Here is a 12167-nt window from a genome sequence, read left to right as displayed (position 1 = left end):
CAAATGATCGGGCTGGAGCAGCCATAATAAAGCATCTGATGCCCACGCTGTATTCTTTATTTTTATACTGGAACCCAGTTTCTGAAAGATCCTTCACTTCATTTATAAATTCACTTAGGTATTCGTCAGCGTTTTTCGGCTTTGAATAACCCTCGTAAACACCTATCAACAAAACTTCTGATACCCAGGAACATTACACAATATGGGCCAAACGTTTTAAGAAGAACTTTTACATAAAGGCAAGCCATCAACATTTACATCGATATTAATTATTTCTGATTCATAATCATTTTCTGTTAAAAAATCTGTAAGCGCGTCAGACAAGCCATAATGAGTATAAAAGCAGTCGCCCATATTTCGGTCTACAACTTCTTTCAACGTCTTTTTCAGGGTTCGCGAATCTTTGGGGATATTCATATTATTATTTCACACACAAATTTTATACAAATTTGCACTGATCTCACGTAACTCGCGAAACAAAGTGACGCTTAGGCGGAAAATAATAGTCAAAAGGGAGAACCGAAAAAGTAACGGCATATTGTCGCGAGCTCCTTTTACCACGCGAGCGTTGTTTTTGAACATACAGTGAACTATCTATTTAGTGAACCTTTAAGTAACGGTGGCCGAAAACATAAAGTTCACTGAAGCAACTGTCATAAGTATTTTATTTATTATGCGTATTATTGCCTTTTTACTTTTTTAATATTATTAAATGTAAAGTTATTTAATCTACCAATTATTGTTGGTATAACTTATTTCTAAAAATAGTTTTTCTTACAAAATATTTTACCTTATTATTAATTTTAAGCATATATCAATATATAAAATAAATTTACCATATTATTGTTTTAAATATATATAAAAAAATAATTGGTTCGTTAAAAAAGTGTTTACTGTTCTGTTTTGAATCGAACACTGTACCTGCTGAGACGCAGTCTGGACGCCAAGAAAATAGGCAAACAATTACAAAAGCAAACACCATGTTTTTCAAAATCCTTTCTATCTTCTTTTGCCGGCCATAATTTTGTTTTTGTAAAATGTGTGCTATCGTGTAACTATCGTACAGAAGTGTCTCAGAAGACACTTCTTCGCGATCGAAATGTGCGCTATCGCCTTTCTATCTTCCAGAGTGACTTAGGAGTTACTTCTACGCGATATATGTATATTTTGTTTTTGTAAAATGTGTACTATCGTCTCTCTATCTTCCAGAAGTGACTTAGAAGTGACTTCTGGACGATAGGCGATGGAATTATCGTCTTTTTGCTTGCAGGGATATGCGGTGTAAATGGAAAAGGGTGCATATACTGAACAAATTTTATTGGCGGCTTAAGATGCATTTTTGCCTTTATCGTGAAGTATCACGTATTTTCTCTTTGTTTTGTTCCATGTTGGCGACGCTATAACTCACGAACGACTAAAAAGAATAACAATCAATCAATCAGATCGTGAAAAGATCTTTACAAAGGGGTATAACAAGACACGATGCAACGAATAAAACTAGAACTACATGCTTTCAGCGACAACTAGCAAAAATACCGCAATACTTTGTTGGCGACCTAATTTTTTGATGAAATAATCACTAATCTGGCCAGGAAAACGTTCTCTAAGAGAAGGATTTCGAAAATCATTCAATCAGATCGTGAAAAGATCTTTCCAAAAAGGTATAACATAACCCAATTCAACGAATAAAACAGTATTTTGTCTTTGTTTTGTTCCCCGTTGGCGACTCTAAAACTCACGAACGACTAAAAAGAAATAACAATCAATCAATAAGAGCGTGAAAAGATCTTTCCAAAAAGATATAACATGACCCGATGCAACGAATAAAACTAGAACTACGTGCTTGTAGCGACAACTAGCAAAAATACCGACATACTTTGTTGAAAAGGAGGATTTTAAAATCTAACCTTGAGAGCTTTTTAAACCCTTATAAATTCAAGAAAAACCCGAAAACCGATTTTTTTCATATCTAAGAGTTATTTTAAAATCCCTTCTTTGGAAATCGTTTTCTTGACCAAATTCGTGTAAATTGCACCAAAACATAAAAAACCTAAGCTTTCACCCTAGCATTCTTGTATTTCATAAGAAATGTTAAATTGATTTGGCAAAATTTGATAAGATTTCTTTATTTTCTTTATATATTGTTTGTTAAGGCAACATATTTAGGTTACTGTGCGCTGCAAATTTTAAGTGAGCGGCCTGTGTTGTCCTCTTCTATAAAAATTGAAATATTTTGAAAATATATAACTATATTCGATATATTTTAGATTAATATTTATATATATCATATAATTTTTTCAAAAATCATATTTCATGGATACGATGTTTTTAAAAAGTTTGACAGCCCCAGTTGTTTTTTCTTTCAGTGGCACTTGAAATTAAATATCATGCTTTACTATACCGACTGCAAAATTTGCACCAACACATGCACGCGACAGGAAAATCGGGTTTCCTTTGATCAGCTGATTTTGACTGTATATATGAATAATATAAACGAAAATTATAATTGATTTTGTTTGGTTCAAATAAATGGAGCTTTAACATACTATTTAAAACTAATTTCTTACTCGAAGGATAACGATTGAGGTGGTACGAAACAATTAGACTCTGCTAACGAGTAAGATCATAAAAGAGAGTGTTGAAGACATCCAGGAACTTTAAGGCAACTGCCTTTGTTGCTAACAGGTGCCTCTCTAACGTTTCTGATGGATCAACTTACGAAAATGTTTAATGTAGAAGTGAAGTTGCCTAAGACCTCTATATGGAGCAGGACACTGGTCACTTAAATCTATTGTTCGACTAAATTGTCTTTCACCCTACAGTTAACGGTTTGAAGTTTTACATGATACTTTTTTAGATAACGTTTCTTTTTGGCATTCTAAATATTTTTTATAGGTTTCGCAATCCTCGCGTAATATTGAACAAATTTTTATGTTATCATGTGACGCGTAGGAAGCTTTAAAGCTCTCCAATTTTTTTTTAAGAATTGGAAATTTGTTTTCAGTGTATACACATATTTGGTATCGGTTCTCATTTCATTGCAAGAAACAACGTAACCGAGAAAGTTGTTCTCTAATTTAAAGAATTTTTATTTTCCAATTAAAATTTTTATGTTTGCGTTATGCAAAAGTTTAATTATGACAATAAATTTTTGTAACTTTTTTCATTGTTCTTAAAAATAAATATATATATTAAAAATATTACATTTTACCGACTGGTTCCTATAAATATAATTCAATGTTTTTTGGAATATTATAGGATCGTTTTTTAACCCAAAATGCATTCTCAGGAATTTGTATGTTCCAATGCTTGAATATGAATTAAATTGAATGAGGTTTTCTGAATGTCTGTTTCATTCATGGGAATGAAATCCAGATTTAAAATCGATTGACGAAAATAATTCTGCCGTCCCGCTGATCCCGGAGACGCATGCGGCATGTTTGTGTGCCGCACCGCTGCTGAGGCACCTTCTTTGCAAAGTCCAAAGTCCGGTGGCGTCCCGTTACTCCTTTTTGTACCCGGCACTCTCGCTCCGCCCGCCAAGTCTCCGCTCTCTCCTTCTCCATTGTTGGTCTCTCTCTTGGTCTCCGAACCCTATTGCTCTCCAAACTCTCTCGCTCTCCAAATTCCCTTGTCTCCAAACTCTCTTCCTCTCCAAACTCTCTTCCTCTCCAAACTCTCACGTTCTCCAAACTCTCACGTCCTCCGCCCTGGATCTCCAAACTCTCTCGTTCTCCGTCCTCGATCTCCAAACTCTCTCGTTCTCCGTCCTCGATCTCCAAACTCTCTCGTTCTCCGTCCTCGCTCATCGCCGCGCCGCCACTACGCGAATTTGCCGCGTACCTGGTGAGCGGCCGGCCATCTGCTGCTGGGATTTGTGGGGAGGTATTCAACTCCTCACAATGCTATTAACTATGACCTATTCAAATGAGGGTCATTACATAAATATTTTTCTCTATTTAATAATCGAATAACACAAGCACCTTCTGTATTTTATGTTTTAAAATGATTAAATATAATAAGGTATTTTATGTATATTATAAAAAGATTTTGATGCAAGGTTATTTTAAATTCAGATAAATCCAATATGTCACTTAAAATTAAAGGTTTTTATTGATGTTTATAAATTTCTTGTAACTCTTTATTGTTTAGAAAATTAATATCAAACTTTTCGTTATTACTTTCTTATTAAATTATCGATTATATTTCATTATATTTTGTTGCGCATAAATTTTTTCGTTGTTAGAGTTAATTTTGTAATTATAATTTTTACCAACTTTACTTGTTCGACTAAATTGTCTTTCACCCTATAGTTAACGGTATTGAAGTTTTACATGATACTTTTTTAGATACCGTTTTATTTTTGGCCTTCTGAATATTTTTTTATAGGTTTCGCAATCCTCGCGTAATATTGCACAAATTGTTATACATATTATCATGTTTATCAATTTTAACTTTTTTTCTACGAATTGAATATTTTTTGAGTGTACGAGTATATATAAAAAATATCACATTTTACCGACTTGTTCTTATAAATATAATTCAATCAGTTGTTTGTTGGAATATTATAGGGTCGTTTTTTAACCCAAAATGCATTCTCAGGAATTTGTATATTCCAATGCTTGAATATGTATTGAATTGAATGAGGTTTTCTGAATGTCTGTTTCATTCATGGGAATGAAATCCAGATTAAAAATCGATTGACGAAAATAATTTTGCCTTTGCAATACTTGACAAAAGCACCGAAAGCTTTAACATCTCTCCTTTGATCTGCAGATGATTTTTTATATTATAAATTACTTATTATAATTAAACGTCGTCGTGTTCAGGATTTGTAATTCCTCCAGTTTGGGATTTGTAATACCCAATCTTAAATTTTTTCGGATGACGTTTTTTGGATTTTTATATTAAAAATCAATCAAAATCAATCATTAAAATCAAACAACTAAGCATAAGCATCTTGAATTACTGCGTGCCGAATATAAAAAAATTAAAAAGTGTATTTATTTAGTAGATTGTAATTACATTATCCTTACAAAAGTGGATGTCAGAACTTTTGTTTGTTGAAGATGAGATCGTGACTATATTTCTAGCTCGTCAAGAGCTAATTTTGTTAGATTCCAGAAGTTTTTTTAACATGAATTATATAAGCCATTTACTTTACCAAAATTCTTAGAATTCAAGTTTTTTCTTTAAATGATTCCAAGACCTAAAATAAAAAAATCAAAAGCCCAGTCAGTGTAAAATGCTCTGAACTAATAAATGTTGGCAATTTTGGTGACTAATAACGTTAAAGGGTAACTTTTTACAAACATTTTTGGGCTATCCATTATAAAATTTTTTTATAAAAAAAGTGGCAAATCTTGATATTTGAATAAGAAATCCGTTGCCCATAATTTGGTTGTATTTAGACAAATAATGTTAGAAAGACGTACAATGCACTTTAAAATACTTTTTAATAACATGAGAGCTTGTAGCTTTAGTACTTCACAAGTTATGGGTATACAAAAGTTAGCTATTAATAGCTGTTTCTTCGCTAAACTAGTTGGATTTTCCAAAAGTGGTATAACTAATGTTTCTTATATTGAGCTGGTTACCGTAGTCCAAAATTTTCATTTTGAGATCTCCCCCATAATCTTGTTTTTCGTATTACTTTTGAACGGAGCATCCGTATTTGGCAGTTGAGGTGTCATTCGAAGCTTTTTTGAACTGAGAAAAGAACTAGCTGAATATAGGGTGTGTTTTTCTCCACCTGCCCCAACAGAAAAAGTTTTCCAAATTTTCACTTCTACTCTTTCACCTATGTAAGCTTTTTAGTTATTGCAATTCCTTTCGATTGATATATAACAATCGGGGGATTTCTGTAGATTTTACTTTCTTTCTGTATATATAGTAGTCGCCTTTGCCCTTTCTCCTGGTGCGCTTAGTCACTATGTGGACTGCCGTCCACTGAGAAAAATTTATTACTACTAATACGTAAGTATATTCATAAGCTTTGTCCGCTGCTCTGCCGGGGTCTCTGGAGGCACAGCTACACTTTTAGAGCCGAACGAGAAATTTAATAGAGTTAAGATTCATTCATAAAAAGAGAGCTCTCTTAGAACTCACTCATATGCCTGCGTTATTTTTAAAAATGCCAGGGAACTAAAGTTTTGGGAAAATCTCATGACCTGCGAAAATCGGACTGGAGGAACAAAACAAAAATTTGGAGGCGAATGAAAAAAAAATTCAAGAATATCTTGATTTTCTAAATGAAAGTCTCAAACAAAAAAAACCACAAACTCCAGCTCACTCAGCCATAAAAATTATAAACACGAAAATAACACCTTCTCTTCCAAAGCCTCTCCCAAACAGAGAGAAAACGTGCCCGAAGGACTGTAGAACCCGTTTTGCAGACCTACGGAGGAAAACTTAACAAAAAAACATGTGCGATGACCGGCACCGGTACCGCCTGTGCCCATTGGACCCGGACGCAGCAGCAGAATCTTCAAGTGTAGGTTGCAAACCGCAACCTACGCCGTCGATGGACTATCAGTGTTCAAACATGAACACGCATATATACAAATGTATATTTAGGTAGCGGAATTGTAGCCGCACCAAATGTCTCACATGTGTGCATACCTAAAACAACGAGATAAAAAGGTTGTAAAATGACCCCCTGCGAGTGGTCACCACATGTTTAGGGATAAGTGCGATCGGAGTAATTGCTATCTCCTCTATCGCCCTTAAATATAAGAATAGTTGTAAATCTCATGTTAGCTATTTAAGTAGAACATATTCTTAAATAAAATCAGTTTTGAAATATCAACTCAACAAAGAAAGACGTATTTATTCGGACGTTCTTTCATTTTGGTCAATCGAGCCGATCATTTTGATCCTTCGAAACTCTGCAACTTTCCCCCCTGTGGTAAGAGGTTCAGAGTGATCAACCAGCACCTGAAAGTCTGTATGTAGTGCTAGACACACGCAGCTTAAGGTAGCGAAAATAAAAAAAATCTCTTGTTACCCCCCACCCGAGGTAAGGAACAGAGATACATATAACAAAAAAAAGCACCTTCTGGTAGAAATAAACTAAAGGTAGCTTAAAAAATTAACAGTGTCGTGTAAGGCGTGCTTGAGGCCCTTAAACATCAGCGACATTGTGCGGGAAATAAATGCAATTAAGCATTTAAACGAAAAAAAAAAAACCAGCGACGCAGCACCTTCAGCTGCAACGACAGAGCGGTAACAGGACAAGCAGCGGCGACTTCAGCAGCAACAACAGCAACAAAAAATACCGCTGCAACGAAGAGCGGCGACTGGACAAGCGGCGGCGACCTTAGCAGCAACAGCAAAAAACGACTACTCTGGCGACGGCAACGGAAGCAGCTAAGTCACAATAAATTTTTTTTTTTTTTACATATACATATATCCCTAAGAAAATAATAATAATGATTTCGGAAAAAACGATAGATTTGCTAAAGAAGCAGTCCGGGATTATTTTGGAAATAAGACGTTTAGAGACAAAAATATGGCTAACGGAGCTAGACGTAGGACGATTAGAAGAGCTTCAAAAACTCTTTATTACTAACCATACTGCCCTTTTAAAGATCGGCGTTGTCGATCATGAGTATTTTAATACCAAGCAGTATGATATCATTATGATGGTGTTGGCTCAGATAAAATTAAGGGTTGAAAAAGAGTCTCAGACAAATAAGCCAGAGGGACAGGTTATTCCCACGGCAAACGTTTCAAAGACCAAAAATATGGAAATAGAGATCGAGTTGCCAGGCACTTCAAACGCGTCCAGGATAGAGCAGACATTTCGAAGTCAGGTAGGCATTTTGAAAGCATACTTAGATGAGACGTCTACTCTCATAGACAATAGTCCAGATTTCCTTACGATAAGGAAAAACAAAATTGAGTTTCTATGGAGTAAGATACAGAACCTAATTGAACAGGGTAATACCTATTTCGAGAGTTCTGTGTTTGACGACATAATAAGCGATATCGAGTTTGATACGCAAAATATACTAACGGCCATTAAAAATCGATCCAGCGTAGTCAATAGACATGCTGACGTGTCGATGGTGGTGAAGGCAGAGGAATTACCAACCCTGCCTAAAATACAGATTCCCACATTTTTTGGTGATTCCAAAGAGTGGGATCTGTTTTACGAACTTTTCACAGAGCTAATCCACTCAAGAGAGGATTTAAGTCCATCTCTTAAATTTAATTATTTAAAGTCAGCCTTAAAAGGTGAAGCCAGGAGTGTTGTCACTCATTTATTGTTAGGCGGGGGCGAAAATTATGAAGCCACTTGGGAATTTTTAACCAAGCGTTTCGAGAATAAAAGAAAGATATTCTCGGAACATATGAATAGGCTTTTGGATATGCCCAATTTAAATTTAGAATCGGATAGGCAGATTAAAAAGTTCATTGACTCAATTAATGAGTCAATATATATTATGAAATTGAAGGCACAATTGTCCGAAGAGGTGGATGCCATTTTCGCCCACATAATCCTTCGGAAATTTAATAAAGAATCATTAAATTTATATGAAAGTCATGTCAAAAAGACAAAAGAAATCCAAGCGCTTTCGGATGTGATGGAATTTTTAGAGCAAAGGCTCAATTCCATATCATCATTGTCACAGGGAGAGAAACCTGTAAAGAAAGTGGTAAATACAACGCAGAATAATAACAGCGAAAATTGTGCGTGTTGTAAATTACCGGGACATTATTTAGTCCAGTGCTTCAAATTTAAAAGAATGAACCCAGCAGAGAGAACTGACTGGGCAAGAAAAAATCAAATTTGTACAAAATGTTTAAAACATAAGAGTTTTAGGAGATGCACAAGCGAGCAGCTTTGCTTGACTTGCAACAAACCTCACCATACGTTGCTTCATGTTAAAGTTCCAGAAAAAGTGAACACATGCAGGACAACGGAGAACGTATTATTAGCCACAGCCATAATTGAGGTCAAATCAAAAAATGGAGGCTATGAAAAATTAAGGGCTTTGATTGACAGTGGGTCTCAAAGTACTATAATTTCAGAGGAAGCTTCACAAATTCTCCAATTACCAAAAATTAAAAATTATACGGAGATTAGTGGAGTTTCCTCAGTAAAAACATGCAGTTCAAGGCACAAAGTTAGCTTGCAAATAAAAACAAATCAAGAGAATAAAAATAATTTGAAAGTAGATGCAATTATTCTTCCAAAATTAATGAAGGCACTACCAGTACAAGCGGTTAAGATTGACACGACAAAGTGGGACAAATACCGACTTGCTGATCCCGAATTTCATAAGCCAAGTAGAGTAGACCTAATAATAGGTGCAGATCTAAACGCGCACATTTTTAAAAGAGGAGTTAAGAAAATAGACGGACTCCTAGGTCAAAATACTGAGTTCGGGTGGATAGTGTCAGGCTGCACAAAATCAAAAGGCAGTAACACAATAGTGGCAACTGTGATCGAGTGTACAGATTTGGAAAGGTTTTGGGAATTAGAAGAAGAAAGTAAAGAGGATTTAGAATTTCAGATATGCGAAGAAAATTTTATAAAAACAACAAAAAATGATTCATCAGGTCGATATATAGTATCAATGCCCTTTAAAGACGATAAGGTTTTAGGGGACTCAAAAAACCAAGCAATGGCACGATTTTTAAATTTAGAGAAGAAATTAAGCAAAAATGAAAATCTAAAACAACAATATTCTAACTTTATTACTGAATATATAGACTTAGGTCATATGATCGAATCTAAGTCTGAAGGAAAGTATTACTTGCCGCATCAAGCCGTAATTAGGGATGAGAGCTTAACAACAAAGTTAAGAGTGGTTTTTGATGCGTCTGCAAAAACAACAAATAATAAAAGCCTTAACGACATTATGTGGATTGGACCTCGAGTTCAAAAAGATATTTTCGATATCATTTTAAAATGGCGTAAATGGCAGTATGTTGTTTCAGCAGACATTGAAAAAATGTACAAACAAATTAATATTTCAGAAAAAGATCAAGAATATTTGCATATACTTTGGAGAAATTCCCCCAAAAACAAAATAAAAGATTTTAAGCTAACCACAGTTACATATGGTACGGCATCAGCTCCGTATTTAGCAACCAGGGTGTTAGCTGAGATAGGAAATCGATGTCAGGATCAGTCAATTAAAGATGTGATTATAAACGATTTCTATATGGATGATTTAATGACTGGATCAGACAGCATTGAAGAGTCCAAGAAAATAGTATGCCTGATTTCAATGGAGCTGGAGAAAGTAGGAATGAATTTAAGAAAATGGATCTCCAATGAGAAAGAAATTATTGATACAGTTGAAAATGCGAGTGAAAATAAAGTACTGAGCATAGAGGAAACGGAATCAGTTAAAACTTTGGGTCTTCAATGGGAACCTTTTAAAGATGAGTTTAAATTTGCAGTTAAGTTGAAAAACAATAAAAAAATAAATAAGAGGTTAGTGTTATCAAACCTCGCAAGAATATATGATCCATTAGGATGGTTGTCGCCAGTGACTATAGTGGGAAAATTATTTATGCAAAGGCTTTGGCTAGAAGAAAACGATTGGGATAAAGAATTATCTACTAACGATTTAGCTGAGTGGAATCTGTACGAGAAAAATTTAAAATCATTAGAAGACATTAGGGTTCCCAGGTGGTTAAAAACGCAGACTAGCATAACGGTTCAGCTACACGGATTCGCTGATGCTTCCGAAAAGGCGTATGCAGCAGTCGTATATGCAAAAGTAGGAGAATCCGTTACATTAATAGCAAGCAAAAGTAAAGTAAATCCTAAGAAAAATAGGAAGACAATCCCTAAGTTAGAACTTTGCGCAGCCCATCTTTTGAGCCTATTGATGAGTAGAACGAAAGAAGCTATTCCTGGCATAACAACGAGTTTTGCATGGAGTGATTCTACCATTACATTAGGATGGATACGAAATAAGAACTGCAAGGATAAATTTATTAGACGTAGAACTGACGAAATTTTTAAAGTAAAAGATACAGCATGGAATCATGTAAGATCTGAGGATAACCCAGCAGATATTGCCTCAAGAGGCATCTGTGCTACAAAATTAAAAGATTGTTCGCTGTGGTGGAATGGGCCCAAATGGCTCTCAACACCGGAGGACAACTGGCCCAAGTTACAAATAGATGATAAAGTAAGAGTAAATACGGTGATAGTAAAATCCGAAGACACCATTTCTATGTTGCTGGATAAATATTCAAGTTTTCAAAAGTTGGAACGGGTCGTAGCTTGGAAATTACGATTTATCGCCATGAAAGTCAAGAAGATGTCATACCCACATTGGCTGACTATAAATGAATTAAAAAAGGCCCGATTATTAATTATTAAAAAACAGCAGGAACGACATTTTATTGCAGAGATATTATGCTTACGAGCCGATAAGGAAATAGAGCAGAAAAGTAAGGTTATAGGGCTGAATCCGTTCTTAGACAAAGATGGTATTCTAAGGGTAGGTGGTAGGTTGCAAAATAGCAAGTTACGATTTGATGTGAAGCACCCGATAATATTAGATAAATGCCACGTGTCACGACTTTTAATTGAAAAGGCTCATAAGGAGACAATGCATGGTGGAATCAATTTAATGAGAAACCAAATCCAAAGGAAGTATTGGATATTTAGGTTAAGGGATTCTCTGAAGAAAGTATTGAGAGAATGTGTCACTTGTGCGAGATATAGGCAATGTACAGGTAAACAAATAATGGGTAACCTGCCGAAGTGCAGAGTGAATGTAGCATACCCATTTTTAAATACAGGTATAGACTATGCAGGGCCGTATCACCTAAAATGTTCGAAAAATCGAGGTCAAAAAACTTTTAAAGGTTATATTTCAGTGTTTGTATGCATGGCAACTAAGGCAATTCATTTAGAAGTTGTGAGTGATTTAACTTCTGATGCATTTCTAGCAGCATTACAAAGATTTATAGCTAGAAGAGGAAAATGTGCCAATATATATTCGGATAATGGTACTAATTTTGTAGGAGCTGCACGAAAATTAGATGAAGAATTACTAAAAGCCATACAATATAATTCCAGAGTAGCTGCAGAAAAGGAAACCGAAAAAATTCAATGGCATTTTATCCCGCCGGCAGGACCTCACTTTGGAGGTATTTGGGAAGCAGGTGTTAAGTCGGTTAAATATCATTTA

The sequence above is a fragment of the Drosophila biarmipes genome, unplaced genomic scaffold (genome assembly GCF_025231255.1).
Source record: "Drosophila biarmipes strain raj3 unplaced genomic scaffold, RU_DBia_V1.1 ptg000028l, whole genome shotgun sequence".
Taxonomy (NCBI): Eukaryota; Metazoa; Arthropoda; class Insecta; order Diptera; family Drosophilidae; genus Drosophila; species Drosophila biarmipes.
The sequence above is the reverse complement of the archived record's forward strand: the minus strand, read 5'-3'. Positions refer to the sequence as shown.